Source organism: Lepeophtheirus salmonis, chromosome 3 (genome assembly GCF_016086655.4).
Source record: "Lepeophtheirus salmonis chromosome 3, UVic_Lsal_1.4, whole genome shotgun sequence".
NCBI classification, from domain to species: Eukaryota; Metazoa; Arthropoda; class Copepoda; order Siphonostomatoida; family Caligidae; genus Lepeophtheirus; species Lepeophtheirus salmonis.
Window position 1 is genome coordinate 745,774 of NC_052133.2, and position 21,820 is coordinate 767,593.

Sequence of the window (21,820 nt, forward strand, 5' to 3'; positions counted from 1 at the left end):
CTATAGACATTCCTAAATGCCATGATGTAGTTCATTTCTTATTGGTCGGAATATTCGTATTTGGCTGCACATACACTTACAAGAACAAACCAAAATTATAAAAGAGAGTAAAATAGTTATATATAGTTTCTGTAGTCGTAGTATGTTCATGAGAGAAACATCAAAGTAAATATTTTTCTAAAAAAACATTGATTAATATTTTGGTATAATCTTTTTCCCTATAAAATCGATTTTTTGGGATTCTTAAAGCTAAAGCATAATGAAAAAAAAAAAAACACAAGCGTAGAATTTCCTTGCTGCCTCACCTTTATATATAGTCACCTTAATCAAAACTAATTTCATCCTTTTTCCTAAATAAGAGTACTTTCAATTTAAATTTATACGAAGAAGTATAACAATTTTATGTAGATATTGGGCTTAATATGTTGCACAAATCATTTGACTATTTAACTTGTTTTTTGCATCTTTTATAATAATGAAACTTCATCGCTTATGAGTGAATTGGTTCATACATGGAAGATCAAAGTCAACGCCATGAACTTAATGTAGATTAAAAAAAAGCTTGTATTACTATTTATAATATAGACAACTTTAAAATATACAAATTAAATGTTCAATTAAAGCACTGTTGCCACCAATTAGATATTCACATCTTAGGTTCTACCTATTATCAAAAAGAAGCATTTTGTCATTTCCTATTCCATTTTGTTGGATTGCATCACAATTTGTTCAAAAGTTATGGTCATGAGGTGATAGAATCAAATGTATTTTAAATATTCAATAATAAATTATAAAGGATACTTTAAGGTGAATGGATAATACAATATGCCAATAAAAATTATTATCATTTCATTTGATTCAAATAACATTTACAACTTCTTCTTTAATATAATTTATAACTTTTGAGAAAAATTAATGCAATGATATAGCATTTTTTATAAGATTAATATTTTGCAACAACGTATCTTATAAAAATAAAAGAAAAATAGGAATGATTCGTTAACGTTATCTTCCCACTAAATATAATATAATTCCCAATTATACAAAAAAATAAATGATATATGTAGCAAGTGGGTTAAATTGGACTTAAAATATTGATGAGGGTTGTTTGGGATTCGTAAGTCCTTGATGGGTAAATAGTTTTTCAAATTTCTGATTGAATTTGAAAAAATGTCGAAGCAACAATTCAAATCAGCTACATCCAAGGCATAGACTAGGTGTTCTTGTCTAAAGGAACACTTCAATGATATTATTCTATGTTATAGAATATAATTTTTTGGGGTAGCATTGACACTCATACACAAGCTTGTAGCTTCAACTAAACCCCATCTTCAGAAGTCCGGAAGATTAAGAGAGAGTCCATGAAGAAGTTGAATTGTGTCATAATTATTAAATACAATTATCTCAGGTCGTTCGAGAGGACATGAATGATTATTCATGATAATGATTTAATACTGAATTATGACAATCTATGTTATAATAATCCATTAAATTCCATAGAAAAAATAAATTAAGGATGTATTTTAAAGAATATAATGGAAAAAAAAAAGAAGATTTTCTGAAGACGTCTAATATATCGGCCTTGTTTTTCTCCTTTTCTTTTTGTAAATATTAACTTTTTGGAGTAACATTGACATCCATACACAAGCATGTAGCTTTTACTATACCACATATTCAGAGATGCAGAAGATTAGGAGAAAGTCTCTAATGAAATTGAACTATGTCATCTGAGATCCAATCATCTTAGCTATCCTTGCAAGATTGCAAGGCTTTTAGGAAGTATTCTCAAGTACTGAACAAATAATTGACCCAATGTAGCAGTCTCATGCTCAAAGATGTTATTTTTTCTCATTATTACAGGAGTTTGGTAGTGGTTAAATAGAACCTGCGTAGTATTAGCCAATTACATATCAAAGCCAGTCATTTATTATTTATTCGAAGGGGTGAAATTAAGTCCTTGGCTTCTACAACTCATGTTCGGAAGTAATACTTTACGTTAAAAAAACTTAAATTGATCATACTCATAACTCACGAGTACCAAGCACCATCATCAATCCAAGAAGCTCACGTTGTCAAGTTTCTTCTCGTAAGAAAGAATATGAGGTTACGGTTCACTCGACCTAAGGTTAATAGAAATACAAGGTTAGACCATCATGTAATCGGGTTGCTATAATTTTGAATCCGATGTATTGTACCGACTGCTGGGCAAGACAGGCAGATTTTGACAAACACACAACCACTCAATTGTGTATATGACGTAATTATTACTATAATTTTCAATTGAATGCATCGTATTGACTGCTGAGCTAGAAAAACAGATTTTTGACAAAACACGCAACAACTCATTTAGGCGTTATTGTATAACCTTGTATTTATATTAATCTTGACTCAACCATAGAGAATGATCAACTAATTATTTTCAATTTTCTACTTCTGACGTAACTACTAATCAGTAATGGAACCGTAAAGTTCAAAATAACAACATAAAAGAAAAGTCGCTATATAGAGTTTCGCTATAAATAGCACGGCAAAAAAAATCCGTACTAAAAAAAAAATCTATAAAAAATGTTCGCTGTAATGGATGAAAGGCCCTAAAAATAGATATCTAGTAGAAAAATTATTAGATACATTTAAAAACCCAAGCATACGATATGTATAGTTTTTGTCTCTATAAAAAAAAATAGTGTATTTTTACTCAAAGTAAATATTAATATACTTCACTGAAATTGAACAGATATGTTCATTAGGTCCATACACAATACCAAAAATTATAATGCTTGTTTGGACAAGTTGCAGAATTAGCCTTACCCTAATATACATATATATGTATACAATAAGTTGAAGACAAAATTGTATCCATCAGAACTTATTCTTCCTTTCCTTTTTATCGTCTTCTCAACTTTCAAAATGGAATTATAAAGATTGACAAAACAATAGTAAGAATTTGAAAAATAAATAAATAAAAAATGGGAAGGAGACGTCTGATGTTTGATCATATTTCATTTTGCAATATAAAAACGTTGATCTTATATAATGTAAATATTTTGTTTTTAACTTATACTCTTCATTTATTTTAGATTCTGTAAGTAGTTAAACGTATCGTAAATTACAAGACTTTCTGCGTTGGGATCATCTACATTAGGTTTTGAGGGAGTTTTTCGAACTTTGAAAACGTTTTATCGAGAACATTTACAAAAACGTTCGTATTAAATTATATATGTAAGATATGAGCTCGAGGGAGTGAGATTCAGAGTTTCCCCAATACATGTACATTTTTAAAATGTCTATTTTTCCACATAATTTTTAGGATGATGATGATAACCTAATTCACTCTATTGTAAGGACAAGATCAACACCCTACTTAATTGTATGATGAATAACTGTTTATTTTGCATTGATGATGATTAAAAATATGTATAAAAAATGGAAATATTATTGTTTCGCTCTTGATTCATAAACATTTAACAGAAAAGACAACATTTAATTTGTGGGACCGCTAATTTTTTTTAGTAAGAACAAATCTTGAACCATTGGATTATACTCGGTTAAAAATACGAGTCAACTTTCTCTAGGAATCAAATTTATAATCAAAATAGGAAAAATATTTATGTCATTCACAAAATATATATTAATAAAGTTTCAACTTCAATGGGAAACTTTCATGGAAATTTTCTATGTAAATACATATAATTTATAACAAGTATAAATCTAAAACGATTTCAAACTCAGCCTTTAGTTGTAAGTTGAACAGTTCCATGACAGGAACAGCGAAATATTTTATCTAAAAGTGACTCTAATACAATTCTGAAATTGGGTCAAGGAGGTAAAAAGGTTAGAAACCACTCTTTCATAATGAAGAGGATGTACACATATTTATTTATCATAGTTTATAGAGACTAGATTTGCAGAAAAACTGGCTGTTTGAGAAAATTTTGAGATTTTAAAATTATGGTTATTTAATAGTCAATATTTTTTATTGATTTATTTTTTTGAAGACAAATTAGTGAATATTGTTAATTATAAATTGTCACGTAAAATATGCATTTTGATAACATACTTTCATATTTTGTTAAAAAACAATGTCTTTTCGACACATTTGACTACAAAATTTTAATAGCCATGAGCCTAAGAGTAGAGTTATTAAACTGTAATGATAAAAGTTACAGTGAAACAAGCTATGTATTTATATTAATTACATGGTATTATAGAAATATAACAACAAACTTGAGATCCTATAATAACTCATAAATTTTACAAAATATAAGTGAAAATATAAAGTACAATAAATTTCAAGGACATTGTTAATCCTCTTATATTTTGATTATATTTTCTCCTTCTGTAGCAAACAGTCCAAGTACAATACTCTTAAGCTCAGGTTTTTATATAATCAATATAGAGTCCTTCAAATTTTGGAATTAATCAGACATATTCTGAGGGAACTATAAATAATCATTATACATATATTTGGAATTATTTGAAGAAAAAGAATGTCATAAAAAGTCACCAGGTTTTTTTTTTTTTTTTTTTAAAAAGGTCATTTAGAAAATATGTACAAAAAAACCGTCACCAATGGCTATCTTATCTCTAAGATAAAGTCATCATATAAAATTTGAATACCCCCAAAATATTCAACTCCTTTACGCCTAAGACTCTACGGATATAATTTCATTAGAATTTGAATGATATAAATACCTTAAAAACTCTTTTTTCGAAATTAATGGGGGTTTTTAAGAGAAAGTATTACTCGTTTATGACAGGAAATTGCGGGAAGAAAATCTCGTAAAGTTTATAATTTTTTGAATTATCCTAATGATTATAAGGCCATATGTAATAATGTTTTGATCTATAAAAGCCTTACTTTAGACAAAATACAATGTTTTGTGAGAAAAAATAATAATATAAGAAAACTATAAAAAAAATAACATTTTTTAAATACGTGAGTGATTGACATCCTCATCAAATATATATTCCAAATATGTATATCGATTGATATTCATAGATATGAATTCAAAGCTACTATTTAATTAAATTTATGAAAACAAAAGTCAATTGTAAATGCAAGAATATTGCTACAATAAGGAAATGACTGAAAACGTTTTCGAAATTGATTTTTATTGTATGATGTTTTCTTTATATAAAAAGTTATCTTGTTTTTGCCATCTATTTTTTTAAAGGAAAGATTATGTTAATCAAAATAATAAGTTTCCTTAAAAATTAGGTTCTTATATTCAGGGTCGTTACCACTGACGTCGCAAATTGTATAATAAATCATGTAAGAGACATAGGTTGCCATTGTCATGAAATGAAATGGAATGTAACCCTTCAAAATATCAAGGAAAATACATTCAATGGATTGAAAAAAAAAACGAAAAAACAAAACAAAACGGAAACTTTGTTTAGAACACGTAGTATTTGAATAAAATTTAATTTATTAAAGAGGTGGTGAAAGTCATAATTAAATAGATTCTGTATTATTTTCCAAGGATTCAAGTTACAGATCTTTTATTAAAGTTTTTCTTTATACAATTAGGCATATTTAGTAATTAAAATTACTGCATATATTGTATTTTGCCAAACAGCCTGTTTTTATAAAAATGGCATATATATTTCATTGAATGACTTTTTTTTTAGAAATAATATTAAATTTTCAACTTTCAAATTACCTTTTTATTATTTTTTTGGATTTAAAAAAAAAATGTTCCAACCCCCATTTTACTAGCAGTACTCTATATGTATATTCAATAGGATGATCGTAAAATTGTGGATAAAAAAATAATTTTAAAACATATATTATTTAAATTATTAATTAAATATTATGTATTTGTCTTTTTTCGTTTTCCTACAGACACTCTTGATTTCCAAATAGATATTAGCTTTTACAAAAGGTAGAGAACTAAAAAGAACCCATTTTGATTTCATGGAGAAACGTGGTTCCAATATTTAATGGCCACAGCGTCACTCTGCTCAAACAAGTCAGCAGATGAAAATAAATACTACTGAGCACTTTATTATCCTTGTTTCGCCTGTACGAAAATTAATAACAGGGTAGATGAGACGGTACAACAACAGTGGGTTTGCAAAATTTTGAAGGGTGATTCACTTAAAAAAATAGGAAATTGATAAAAAATTTAACCGCCGACCTTATTGATTGTTGCTCAAAAATTCCTTACAAATCCGCAAGCATGAATAAATGATCTCATGTCAAGTCAACAGCCGATATTTGATGATTCAGGTAGGATTTTCAAGCTCCGGTAATAAGCTTTCTTTGGGTTTTCACATCGAAATTTTGACAACTGTTTCCCTTCCTTGATTTAGATTGAATACATTTTTTGACATTCAGCAGACACCATTTGTACACATCTCTTTTTACATATTACGCAATCATTCTACTGTTTCGAGCTAAATAATTTATCTAAAATTGGATGTTCATATTAAAGATATAGTTATTGAGAAATAGGATCAAATAATATTAGGCGTTTTCCACCGAAATATAATTTTCCTAGTATTTCTCGGGATTTTTAACATATGGAAATTCCCGGTAAATCCCACAATGAAACATTTCATAATGTAACTATAAACTTCCTTTATATATACATATATATTAATAAGATTAAACGTTGAAATTGTATTAATTGAAGAAGAAAAAATTAATTACATAGGTTTTAGTAATGTGTGACATAAATTTTAGCCCGCAAGTTAAGTTATGAACTTCACAATTATACAAACCAAGCTCAATATAATATTTAGCACTATCATCAACTAATGTTTAAGGTTTTTTTATTTTTTTTTCATTCGGGGTGTATCGAGTTACGGAATTCCAAAAAGCAGGACTCGTGAATTCTAAAAAAAATCTGCCCTGTATTAGTAATAATGATAAAATGGCCATTGAGAATATTGGGGTACGACTAGTTTAAAATTTCTTCTTTCCTCTTTAATTATAAAAAGAAATATAGATATTCTATAGTATATATGATTTAATAATGGGATTCCGGGAATTTAAAATTAAATTCCCGGAATCCTGCTCAACGATAATTTTAGAGAATTGAGGAATACTAGTTGTCACGGTATTAATATTTTCGTACCTATTACAGTAGCTAAATTGGTATATGTATTTTGATACTTTTTGCTACTTTTTGTACTAATAAAAATATAGAACAAAAACGTCGTTCAGGTTAATACACAATCACTCCTGTAGGGTGTTGCAAACTTACATTGCTTCGGATGGAGGAAATTGATTCCTTTTTGATTAACAAAAAAAAAAAAACTTTGTTGGAGGGGGGGGGGGAGTCACGTTATCAGCTGGGAGTATTAGATCGGTCCTAAGACTGCATTTTTAGTTAGTTTTTTTATTTTAGTCCTTTATCAAATTGGTCAGGTCTTTTTCACCATTAATCAGTCCTAAGGTCCAATAAGTCGGTTCTTTAGTCCTATAACTTTCAAATGTAGGTATTTCGTCTATTTAAAAGAGATATGATAAAACTTCAACAGATAAAATGACTTAGTTAGTAACTACGTCATTGAAGCTATTGTAGCTACAATGAAATACCAATAAGGATCTGTCCTTGGACTTATATATTTTATTAGGACCGGACTGATAGAGCTGTAGTCTTTTTGGTTTTCAAAGATCCATCCAACACTATCAGCCGGCCAATATTTTTATAATATTTGGTACTATAACTACCGGTTCCAAAAACAAATTTGGATAGTACAGTATTGTTTGTGTTTAAATACTACAGCTCCGGTGGTCAAAAATATTCTTTCATGAAAGAGGGATATATATGACTTTTGACCAAACATGAAATGCCCTTAAATTATTTTGGTTGTTTCCTTTTTATTATTAAGATATAATGCAATAAAAAGTGTTTGTGAAATCTAACAGTAATAACAAAAGTCAACCAAATTTTTACAATTTTTTCCCTATTGATTGATATTTGTACTCTTCATAGTTTTATAGCTGAGAAACATAAAAATGACGTTTCTAACCCAGAATTTCTGGTTTTGTGGCCCATACAGGCCTTATAAAAGAAGAAAAAACATAAAATAGTGTTTGTTTGTACATGTTTCCAGATTCAAAAACTCTTTTAATCGTGTATGTAACTTTTTCTTTTAACAACAAAAATATGATGTAAAGTTGGCCTTTTTTTTAAGAGTCTAAAACATTCCACAATTTTCATCACCATGGCAAAATCATATTTTGTTTAAAGTGAAGCTATGGAACTTAATAATAAAAAAAAGTGCATCTTAAAAAAGTTAATATTTAAAAATTCATTAAGATTTAATTCTTCAAAACTATTTTGCTTATTTATTATTCTATCACTGCTTATTAATCGCATACAAAATTTTGTTCTCTGTAGATCAGAAAAACATAAATTTTGGGGTATAAAACTTATTTTGATATTTTTAAGGGGAAAACAAACCGGACGCAGTATTTGAATCCAATTGCAAACATTTATTGACTAATTGAATTATTCAAAAGTATACAAAAATCTCACGTTTCTCATGAATTTTAATATGGTTCTATTAGTTGTTTTAGATTGATTTTAAGCATTAATTTACAGAGAAAATGATGTATAAAAATAATCTTATGCTGAGAAAGAGAGAGAATGCGATGGGATAAAATGAGTGTAAGCAGCTACCGTGTGTGTGTGTTGTTGGGGGGGGGATCTCCCTTCACGTTTCTTACATATTATTCCTATACATTCGGAAGTTACTAGATTGTGTCTAAAAATAGTTCAAAATAATGAATATTTTTAATAAATATGAGTTATTTATATACTTTGCGATAACAAAGAGTTGCCTATAAATGTATGCCTATAAATATAGCTACGCACTTACATAATACACTTTTTTGATTAAGCATGTGATATGAAAATAACTTTGAGGGAAGTGTATTAACATGCAATTGTTATGTGTTAAATAATTCTATTTTCGACATTAAAATTGGTTAAATCAATGGGATGTTAAACTTTTTGTATCCTTCGAAAAAACATTAAAAAAAAAAGAAGCTCAACTCAAGATACCTAGAGACAAGTTATATCAGTAAATTTGTAAAAAAATATGACCTTGCATTATATAAAAAACTGATGTAAAAAATGACGTGGTAAAGCTGTCAATAAGAAGAATGTTTGAAGGAGAGCAGCTTAGCTGTCATAGAGTTTTATTAGATTATCTGCGAGCAGTTATGAAATCAAAAGAAAGTAATACAAATACCACTCTGTATCTGGAAAGTACTGAGAAAAAAATGACTAGAATGTTGATCCTCTATTCTCCTCCCACTAAATCATAAGTTTGATATTCGTCATTCATATGCCTAGTAATCCAATTAATGGTTCCCTCCTCAAGATTGAAAGAATAATGATCACAGCTTTGGGGAAAAAAATACTGTTTAAGTTGCAACTATATACAATACCGCGTTTCTTTAAGGTCATATTTTCTACAATTATTTATATCATAGACACTATTCCTGGAAAAATATTAAAAAGCACGCCATATTTTGTGATGTAATAAGTATAAATCCTACAAATATAAAGAAGGATATATATCGCCCACCATCGGACACTAAACCCAGGGATGACGATAAATTAAATTTAACTTTCTTACGTCAAACCTTCCTGGCGTTGTATAAAAAAAAAGGATATATCTTATCCCTAAGTATCTTGAACTAACTATAGCCAAATCTGGGACAATTCTTCATTACTATTACTAGATAATTTTCACAGCTTTTTTTAGTTTTAGTCGAAAAACTCAGAACCTGTACGAAAATATTGTTATCAATGTGTCAAAGGTATTTAGAACACTGATAAGGAACATGAGTAACAGAAATTTGACTGCCAACACAAAATATACTTCGTCAATTTTACATGTTAATGTAAAAAAAAAAAAGAGATCGTTATCAATTTATATACTTAAAAATACGGATTTGTATTTCCAGTGACTTTGACCATTAAGTACTCTCGACATTTTTAATCCCATTTGCTTTGCCAACATTCCCACCCATCCTAATTTCACCAAATCTATTATTTTTCCAGAAAAAATTAAGTCCTTCTATTACCACCTAATCCATCCATCCCCACCAACTTATAATACATACCTCATATCCTCATTAATAAAATAATATCTCATATATCAATTATAATCGCTATATATATTCCCTTTTTAGGCGAGAGGGGGGGGGGATACAATGAATGGTGGAGTTATTATTTTATCCGTCTACATAATACATTTGTGCTTTCACTAATGAGTTTGTCAATCTAAAATTGAATTAATGCCTATAATGGAAAAACCCCTTTTCTTAGGAAAAACTCATATCTGTATATAAATGAATTAATGATTCATTTTGGGAATAAAACCCATCATAACTACTACTACTTGATTATTCAATATTTCAAGTCAAAATAAATTATTATTTTCTACTTTTTTATTATAAAAAAATATTTAATATTCATCACAATATTATTTTAAATATAATATTATTTTTTTTGGGAGCAATCCAAAAGCTACAAAAAAATCAAATATTATTTTCATTATATAATTCTTTTTTTTTTAAATTAATTGTCTGCTGACTTACAAGTTCCGAATAATGCCTCATATTTTTGGGCATATCTGTACTATAGGGGTACCAGAGTATTGAGACGTTTCAAACGGTTTTATATTAAATTACTACTACATCCGGTATTTAGAGCACCCTCATGTCATAAAAACAATAACCCTCTGATAATGTAACCCTTTAAATGTATGAGCCTCTCCATCACTCCAAACAAAATTGTCCTGTATAGATCAACCAAGAATGAAGATTGTTTTTCATAAATAAAAAATGATGTACTTGTTCACACCCAAACAAAAATCATCTTACAAACACTGATGTAAATAGATGCCAATTGCTACTAATCGGATGTATTAATTTTAGCGAGGGCTTATTTGTGTGTGCTTCATTTTACCCGAGTTAATTTGAGCGACATTTTTATGTACAAGTGTGGTCTGAAAAGCTTCCAACCTCAACATGAAGATGACCGCACTTATAAATAAAAGCTTGTCACATCTATCTAGCAGCAGTTGAGAGTTAATCATCAAAGTTTAAGCCATTTTGGACCTCTAGTTATTGTGTACCGGTCGTTTCAGTATGTCGATGAGAGTGTTTTTGTGGAAATGGACAAAATCGAGTATGACCTGTCATTCAATATTTGTTGTTCCAAATGTCTGAAAATTTATTGAACAACTTTGAACAGATCCTAAATAGATGTAAAAAGCTGTTTCAGCCCATTTGCACAACATATATTCAATCATATCTTGTCACCACCTTCGTATTATACATTCCAAGATGAATAACATAATTGCATGACCAAAAAAAAAAAAAAAAAAAAAAAAAATCAGAGAATGGCCATCTTTTTTTCAAAATCCTACTATTTGAAAAACTATAAATCAAAGTTTTTGAACGCTATCATACTCAATGAAATTGTTTTTTTAATTATTCCCTTCACAGAAACTGACGTAATTCAGACGAAATCTGACAATAGACTCAATTACTTCTGTGAGGCTTCTCCCATTTGATTTTAAAGACCAATCTAGTGAGTTATAACGCAATTCATATTATAATACTTATTATTTACATAAAAATATGCATAAAAAGAATCTTTTACATGTAAATCATTGCTCAAATGAATATCTTTAAAATGACATTTGCTCAAAATGATCTTGCTCAAATGAGTGGACATTATTTTCGTTTATATTTTAGTGAAAAAATTATGAAAAAGTACCAAAATACCGATACTTATTTTGAGAGAAAATAATGGTAATATGACTACACTATTAAAGAGTTTTCAAAGGTATACAATGTTAACACATATTTCTAATAAAATATTGTTAACATACATGTACTGTTTTTATACAACATAAAAAGCAGATATCCACCTAAAAAAATATATATTGTATAATTTACTATAAAACTTTAAAAAAAAAAAAATAATGTTGAATATTTTATGAGAAAATTTATATTCTTTTTTTCCCTACAAAATACATACCCACTTTACAAAACTTAAGTATATAATGTTTTGCTGTTTTAAAGCAACATTAGAAAATACATTTTATAATTATTTAATAGCCTACACCTGGTTTTAATGCTTTATGATGGTCTACAATATATTATCGTGGCTCATTCTCTTGCACAAATATCAATTAATTATTTATTGATACAAGATAAACTAAAGGCAACTCTGATTTTTATGAAGTAATTATTATAACATGCCATTAGGGGAAAATCTTGTTAAGCGTTCGTTTAAATATCTCTCTAAGGGGATGTTCCAATATATGTTTACATGTAAGAGTATTATAATGTTATGCAACTACTTTGTGAGCTCTAAATACATTTGAATAATAATATGTTGACTCTTACATTCAAACCAAAATGGTGAGAAGTGTTTCATCTTTTAGATATAGTGGGGTTTTCTTGCGACTGCCTATTCTTTTATAGAGCCTTGAGTACACAATTTGAAAGTAGGCAAAGTAACATGCATGATAATAATCCTTTCAATTATCAAATAATTACAAATAAATAGGTCATTAATTCTTAGCCTGACTTAAACTAGACGCAATTACCCATGGTATAGAAATAGCGGGAAAATTGATTTAAATTGTGCAAAATATCCAATATCTGCTGAATGTATTCATTGAAGGGAAAAAACAGAAGCCAGAAGATGCATGAGTGACGTCATATGTGGAACTTGCGATCCTCTTAGTTCAGATCACTCATAACTCCCACCCCCTCTTTTGTACAACTCTTTTTGAAAATGTGGAGGAATGAATATTTGGAGCTTACAATCTATGGATTTGTATTCTTTAAAACTATGCCTTTAGTTAGATTTATAGTATTGCCATCATTTACATATACAATAATAGACTAAAAAGATGCTGAACGAATCAATATTTACCTTGTACCTTATGTTGATTTAATGATCAAAGAATGTTTGATATCTTACTTATTTCTTTGCTTATAGGTATTATTGGGTATTTTTTTCTTTAGTCAAACAAATTTATAAAATAAGTTTCATAAATAGAGTTGACTACAAAGTACTAATCATACATTTATAACATATAATATTGTGAAAGCTATGGGGGAATAGTGGTTATTTCATTTTTTTTGTGTATTTAAATATATAATACATCTCTATGAATAATTAATTTAAGTAATCATAAATGACTTCTTTATTATCTGGTTCGTTCTTTATATCATTTTGTAGTATGTAATTAATAATTTTATTATAAATTAAGAAGTTTGAATGACCAATATTTCAGAAGCAACAAGTACAAAACTTTCTTTCTTTTTTCATAAATACAAGAATTTTAATTGGAGGTATTTATTTAAAAAAAATATATAGTTAAAAAGACCAAACTTACTTTTGATGTTGTATGTTTCTTTGGATTTGAATTCCTCTATAAATAAATGATCACTACTTCTTTTTATTAGTTGTAACTCTTTCTTATTTATGGTGAGCCTTTAAAAAAACGACGATCTTGCTACTTCAAATGGTAAGTAAACATTGCAATATGATGAGAGGGAAATAATTGGAAAGCAGTAGAATAAAAAGAGTAGAAAAATAGTGTGCGGATGAGTGTTGTGCGAGAGAGAGAGAGAAAGAAAAAGGAGAGGAAGAGCTGGAGAGAAATAGTAAAAGGAAGAAGATTCCCCCCCCCCTTCCCTCCTCATATACACTTTTTATATATAGGTATACATAAATAGTATATACCTTTATGCAATTTGCTAAATGACGAAGACAATACATTTTTATTTTTTTAAATATTGTTAAATTGAATAGAATTATATCTTTACATACATATTATTTAGAATTTAAATGACTAATATTTGCTAAATAATTATGTTAAAGAGAGGGTATGAGAGCATAACTCAAAAAACATATAAGGTGACTGCCTCAGTGCCTCACCTCCCCTCCTTAAATTGATTCGTATTCACTCAACAAACGTAGCAACTGTTGATTCTATTGTTTATATATAATGTGTACAAGTTGCGATTTTGGACAAGTTGTAATAAAAAAAGGAGATGAATAATTTTACATGTGGGATTTACAGTACTTATGATGTGGAAAATGCAATAATCGAATATTTCATTGTGTATTAATTTTTGACTATTTAAATACAAATTAGTAATATAAAAATAGTATGTAGCATATTCTAACGTTCAAATGACCACAGTTATAATAACCATGTGATTTAGTCAAAATTAAATGAAAGCCTCAATTAATAGTTGGTAATTAGAATGAACAATGTTGTATTTAAATCTACCATTTTAAAAACGAAGAAATTGAAACTGGTACAATTTGATTTTACAATTTTCAGCTTGTGCAGGCATCGCAACTTGTACACAGCATACATATTAGGAATGGGTTTACGGTGGTTATTTTTGGAACCATTTAAATACCCGATAATGCAACTACAAACTCGAGTGGAACCGAGTATTTACTTGGTTATTTTAATACAAACAAGTATTTTTTAGTGAGACGAATGAAATAAGCACATTTCCCACTCCGTATTTAGCAAAGACATAGACCGAATTGACAAAGAGTCGATCCTCAATCTACTCCCAGTCTAACAAGTACTTACACTTACAAGTTCCCAAACTATCCCCTCTATATTATTCATCAGCTACCCTAGATATTCCATCATCAAGAATTAAAGAAGAATGATAACAGCATTGACAAATAAAAGGTACTGTTCAGGGTATAATTAAACTAAGTCTAACACTCGTCCAAGGTAATAATTTATGCAACTAAATAAATGTACTCTTTATTAAAAATAAACTTCAAAACTACATAATAATGTACTTATGTAACTAAGTTACTGATGAATGATGAGGCTAGGCGCCACAACAGGGTATGTAAAGTAACGTCAAAAAAACTATGAGCTACATTCTTTGTTTACTCAGTTGTCCAACCTCTACATCAGTTTACCGTCAATAGTGATATATATTAGCGATGGGACGATCCCAAAAACATCCCTATGCCGATTCCGATGCAATTTCAGTAAAAATTACCGATGCCGATTCTGATTTTTTAACATTTTAAACAATAATTAAAAAATACCATTTTGCTATCATTGTCATCCTTAAGGTTATACCAAAATTAGAATTCCTAACTTTTTGAAAAAAATTTCAATACACAATTTTATATTTAAATTTTTTTTCAAGCTGTTCACAAAAGATTAAATATTTGGAGTAAAATTTCAAAAATCCACATATGTTCTCAAAAAATAATTTTTTTGGAATTTTTTTAAAATTTTTTTTTCAAGTTGTTCATAAAATATTAAATTTGTTGGAGAAAAATTTCATAAATACATAGTGATTCACAGAAAATTAAATTTTTGAAAAAAAAAATTCAAAAACTAAATTTTCTAATAAAAGCAAAAAATCCTTAATTTTTTATTTCTTTTTAATAACTTAGAAAAGTATTTAATAGTTATATACCAGTAATAGATAAAAATCAGAATTGCAAGTTAAACATTATTATCCCGATGGCGATTCTGGAAAAAAAAAGATTATCCGCTTCTGATTAAACATACATGAGAAATACCTGCGTAAAAACGGTTACACGGCAATAAATAAGAATCTTAGTACTATTTTCAAAATATTACAGGTGACAAATGATTCCACGCAAGGTACCCCGTTTTTGCAGGTAATATAAGGTAATTTTTTGATAAGTTTCGAGTACGAGTCAACGAGTACTGCTATTATTTGTACCTCTCACTAGTACATTTAGATGTACAAAATAAGACTATAAATATGATACTCAGTAATTGGGAATCATACAAAAGGAAGACTAGGGTTCCGAGAGTATGTTAGAACTTATAATTAGTAGAATACCGTTTTGTTCTCTGTCTAGTAATAAATTTAATCGTCAACAAATTGTTTAAGGCTATTTAATCGATATCTGACTAATTTTTAATCCCATTTATTGCCATAAATAGTTAACTTTGTGTGGTCTTTTCTTATAGGTTAAAATGAACCGCTCTTAAATATCCACTAAAAAAACACCGTATTTATTTGAAGTTTAAGATAGATTGTATTTTATAAGATGGCATACCACTATAATATCTTATTTTACAGTTTACTTTTGAGCTCATTTTTTAAAGATAAACTGATAGATTTGAAGAGATAGTTGGTAGATATTCGATCTGCAATCTCAAATTATTCATATAAATTCTCATCATTGAAAATATGCCCCATCTCTTTTTCCATAATTTTTATTATCTTACCCATATAATTATGTAACTCTAAACCAATACTAAAACCTTTTTTGTAATTGTATATAGAAGTAGATTTTGGTAACGTTCATTTACATACATATTGCGTTTCAAAATCTTTGTCGCTTTAAATCTACTGAATTTACAATTAGAATACCCTTACTCTTTGTCCAAAAAGATCATATTTGGTAACTACAAGAATATATTATCAATATTACTTTAGGTTCTCCTACATAGTTTTATTATTTTCTAAAATTACTAGTGCGAAGATACTATCTTAAAAATGACCAAGGAAATATTAAAAAAATTTGATTTATACTTAGTTTGTTTATGTTAAAATAAAATAAGACGATTTACTATAAACATATAATAGTTAAATTTCTACATTAAAACCTCCTGGTATACAACCTTTTTTGTTGTTTTCTGTTCATTTGATGTAAATATAATCAAACCCGCAACCCCTTTTGACACTCTTGAAAATGAGAAAATTGACCTTGAGAAAATACGGATTGTGATAAATATAAAGCATTTTTTTCAAATATTTGACCTTGTGATTCATTTATTGCCATTGTCGTTGCTAACATGTCATACTCCATCTTCAACCATAATAGAGATACATACTAACTCTAACTCCCTAATCATCTTCTTCCTTAATGAACCTTATTCCCTTTTTTGATTCGTATTTAATATGCGTTCTCCCTTTTTCCGTTAGGGCAATAAATCGCTTTTTGGATTTTTAATTTTTGAACCCATACTTTAAAAAAAAATTGAGACACGGGGAATTCATCTTGTTTTATGAAAAAACAAATCAACTTATTTGCAAGAAAACAAACTTTAGCCGAGAGACCCGGAATCGGGTCGGACCAAAATACGAAAGTTCGAATTCTGAACAATTTTTATTTCATGACCAAAGTCTGTATCTGTCTCCGTTTTTGAAGTTTTTATCATTGTTTTTTCCTAACAGGACGAACAACATACACAAACAATAAATTATAGTAATACATAACCTATATGATATAAAATATTATTTATAATAATCGTGTCAAAATGACCCCTAAAACAATCGTTGTACACAAGTAATTTACCGAAAAACGGAAATAATAAAAAAAGGTCTATTTAGAAAAAGTCAAGAAATTTTAAGTCTGAAAAAATATCAATAGGAGGTAATTTTCGTAGGTTAAATTTGAAAACGGGTCCTTTTGACCCATAAGACAAAGCAAGATTTATGCAGGGTTAGAGTGAAGTGTTCAGTGAAACTAATTCAGATCAATTTTTATATACTTCAGTCTCATATAAGTGTGCAAATCCTCATTTAAAAATGAATAAAAACTCATTTTCACTACAGTTGTAACCTAAGTATTCAAGGGAATAATGCGACAAAACAGTTGAAATAATAATGAAATAAAAAAAAGGTGCTTATATTAAGTTAATGATTTACGCAACCTCGATCAAAATAGAACAACAATTACGTGCAGAGAGTGACAGGGAAACTTTCAGCGTCATTTTTTTTTTTTTTTTTTTTTTTTGTACTAATTAAGGTTTCAGGTGACATCTGAAGCAATGCTCCGATACATGTGTTGTTTTTCTTACGAATTATTATAATTTGATCAAAATCGGACGAAAAATTAGTGAACAGGAATACAAAAAGGCAAAGGGCTTCGGATCTTCATCCCTGGATGACAATATCATGGAAGATTCAACAGTATTGGTTGACGAGTTCAACGTGGAAGATATCACCATCAGGAGTAAAGTTCATGATTACCTCGGCCTTAAGAGCTTTGTCAGGACTCCAAGACATCTCCTCATCGACAGGATGAAGCGTTTAAGGCTTGAGAGTTACAAAAAAGTCCTTAATTACTTGATGAGTGATCTCTCGACTCTGAAGATTTTCTCAGACATGAAAATCATCTAGTAGACCAGGTTTTGAACAACAGAACCGACAAATTTATAGCAGCATCACCCAAGAAGATTCCTTCTTCTTAAAGCCCAATGAGAAAATTGGGGCTGAGGTCTCCTAAAAGGACTTGAGTTGGAAAATCTTGAAGACAGATAACTTCTACAAAGGAGCACTTTGCTGACTTCTGGGAAAAATACCTTCTAGCCCTCTTCCAGTCCTGATCTCAATTCACCCGACTTCATTGTGTGGAGCGTCTTAGAGAACAAGTTTGGGAAGACATCACACATAAATTTGCAGGAGATCAAGGCCAGCGTCAAGAAGCAATAGGCCAATATGGCGCCAAGTTCAAACCTCAGTGGAGGCTGTGATCTAGGCTAAAGGGGGACATGTTGAATAATTTTTGCCAAGATTGGTTGCTAAAAGTGTTTAACAATAACATTTTTCTTTATACTTTTCTAATAAAAAGTTATTAAGGTTTTGATCTTGCTTGTTGATCGTGGAAAATTTCCCTGTCGTACTCTATAAATCAAAATAGGATCTTAGCACGACTCCTTTTTTGAGATAAACAAAACTACTATGTATATGTTCTTCAGTTGTTTTCGTCAGCTCACACTTTCTGACTTTCAACAGTTGATTTATAAATTGAAAAGGTAATTAATCCATCTCCACTTGCCCGAAAATGGCATTTTTTTGTTTGTTAATTTTTTCCTTTCCTTTTGAAAATTGGGAGTGCAAGTAGACAAGGCTATAAACTAAGTGGGAGAACGAAGACCACGTGAGCAATATTTTTGAAAAAATATTACCTTAGTGATAACTTTTATGTCCATGTTTTGAACTAACTTTGCAACAACCTCCATGAATTCACGTTTTAACAAAATCAACAAAGTGAATACTGCGAAGGAAAGAAAAAGTTGTCTTTGTTATGAGGAAAAATGATAATAAGAATAAAGGGTCGTGGAATTATAAAAAGCGACATCTTGCATAGGAAAGTATATAAGTACGACAAGGAATCTACTCAATCTATATAACAGTTGCGTTTCGCCACTTTGTTTTAAAGCTTTATTCGTGTGTAGCTCAGCAAAAAATGATTTATTTATCGATCCATTTTTTGCTTCTTTCTCTAGTCTTTTTAGATTGAGTGATATATTTTTTTAAAGCTGAGTTTGTATCATAATATAATGCATCTTTATATGAATAAAAACCGTATATACCGGGCCAACCGTCGTTATTTACTCATTTTAATAGACAAAGTATTGAAGTCCATGGCTGGATCCTGGGTGAATTAGTAGACAACTTAAAACTATAGATTATTAATTGAAACGCATAGAACATGTTTAAGTCAATGTATCCACCATTTAAATTGATGGGGAGCTCCTGAGAGTGACGGAAGCTGCTGCCGATCCTCTGGATATAATGACGCTCATGGAGGCCCTGAACTTGTTGACGGATTTCTTCTGGGGCGGGTGATGTTTTGGCGTCTCCTGCAGACCTTGGAATCACCATGCACCTGGCTGGAATAGTCTAGGGGCTTGAGGTCGGGGCTCTGCGGCGACCAGAAGTCATTTGCCCAGAAGTGCATGTTAGACTGAAGCCACTCTTGGGTTCTTTTTGCGGTGTGGGTAGGTGAATTATCCTGTTAGAACAACCAGGGATAATTGCCAACGATGAATTAGATGCATTGGAGAACTTTGTAGTCCAGAATTTTGACATACTCATCAGCCTTTATTCTAAAAGGAACCACACAGGATTCCTGTCCTTCCTGTTGGATGCAACCATGCTTAATATCATCACTGAAGCAGGGTGTTTGGTGATGGAGATATATTGCTGCTCCTCTGCTACATCCCCAAATGTCACTACTCGATCATTCCTGTTGAAGACAGGCTCAACAGTAAAGGTTGTCTCATCAGAAAAGATCACAATGAGTCCACATGTTCCATGAATCTTTTAAAACCCAGGACACCACTGATGGAGACTAGTTCGTCTCCCTGCCATTTCATCAATAAGGAACTCGGCTTTTGCTTGAAGGCCAACTTGAAGCGGTTGACCGACACAAAGGGCTTCCTGCCGGCTCCTGGAGATTGTCTGAGGTCCTCTCCGACCTTCAATCAAATGAATACATTGTAAATTGTCTTCCTTGAGGCCCCCGTCTCTCCCAGATGACCTTCTGGGACAATCCCGCGGGGAGGAGTACTGCAATCTTGATCCTTTGCTCGTACTGTGGGATCATGGTGGGGGCAAGGCAATGTTTTTATTTGCAATTGATTATGTATTTTACAACATTGTTTTTCGGAACATTGTAAAAAAAATGACTTATAACCTATCAAAATTTGTACAATAGAGGTGAGTAAATATTAATGTTTGGCCCGGTACATATTTCTCACATTTTTTTTTGTTTTCGTAGGAGACCTACAAACGGGCGAACGGTTCACTCTGTGGCAAGCAATGGCGTCGCTAACCTCTTTTTGGATTGCTCAAACCCCTAAAGTTGGTAATATAAATATAATTAACCATTTTATTTAAGTAATTGTATTACGGTCTTGATAGTTTCTGAGACTAAATCCCTCCAAATGATGAATGCGACCAACGTCGCTAGTGGCAAGTGTAATTAGTAATCTGGTCAATTATAATTTGTCAATTTTTTACAATAAATCCTTAAAATAGTAATGTAAAAGTCTTTTGTTATCTATATTGGCAAAAATACTAGGCTTGTTGATCGGAGTTTTTTCTGATCCTCGATCAATTGCAATATGGTGATATTATATCACTGATCGTATTATTGCAATCAATCTTTATATTGCAACAAAAATAGTAAACAAATTGCGATCTGTTCAATTTGTACAAAATTACATGTCATGTAATAGTACTGTGGTTCTCGAGACCAGTCTTTGCATTTAACTGCTCTTGAAACTTTTTTTTATATAGTTTTAGTCTCGTCTCGGTCTCGACACATCAATGTCTTGGTCTTGACATTGAGTCAAATACATTCAGTATTGGTCTCGAATTAAAAATACTGGTATCGGTCTTGATTTTCATCTCGAACAAAAAATACTAGTCTTGGTCTTGATTTTCGTCTCGACCTTTATAAACTTGGTCTTGACTTGCTCTCCATCCTTATAAATGTCGTGGGAAATGATTTCAGCCGATATTTATAAATAGGAATTTTGGGACTGTAAATACTGAAACGTCCCAAAAAGAGGAGGCCGTTGGAGACCAATATACTATTTAATTTATTTGAATGGGAAAAAAGTTTTACATGTTTTATTTTGTTATAAGCTTTCCATAAACTCTATAACTTCCAAACAAAATACCTCTGCTAATAATATTATGGAGCTATAGTAGGTGTATATTTTCTTTACCATGTTAGGAATATGAAATAATAAATACTTTTTGTTGGTCATGTAGTTTTTTTCTTATTTCTTATGAAGGGATTTCTTTTTAATTTAACTAAGTTAGTTATTTACTGTTAGTATATTAGAAAAAAGGATCAAGGATCGAGATGAGATTCACGTTTCTAATTTTCAAATGATAAATAGTTACTACGTTATATTTAGATTTTAAACCAATATCAGTCAACATATACTTAATTGCATTGAATAACCACTGTGTTTAATATTAATGGGAAAAGCCTGTCTGAATTTTAGATGTTCATAACTCTTACTGAAGATCAAATTTAGCCCT

At 29.9% G+C, this 21,820-nt stretch overlaps 1 protein-coding gene across 1 annotated transcript in view; it reads right to left on the reverse strand.

Annotated features, from left to right (window-relative positions):
• The window catches only part of LOC121114511 (uncharacterized), an 89,258-nt gene extending 75,722 nt beyond the window's left edge, over positions 1-13,536 (reverse strand). The window contains exon 1 of the mRNA XM_040708501.2: positions 13,390-13,536. The gene's annotated coding sequence lies outside the window, so the exon portion shown is untranslated. The remainder of the gene's footprint in view (positions 1-13,389) is intronic.
• Positions 13,537-21,820: the final 8,284 nt, after the last annotated feature.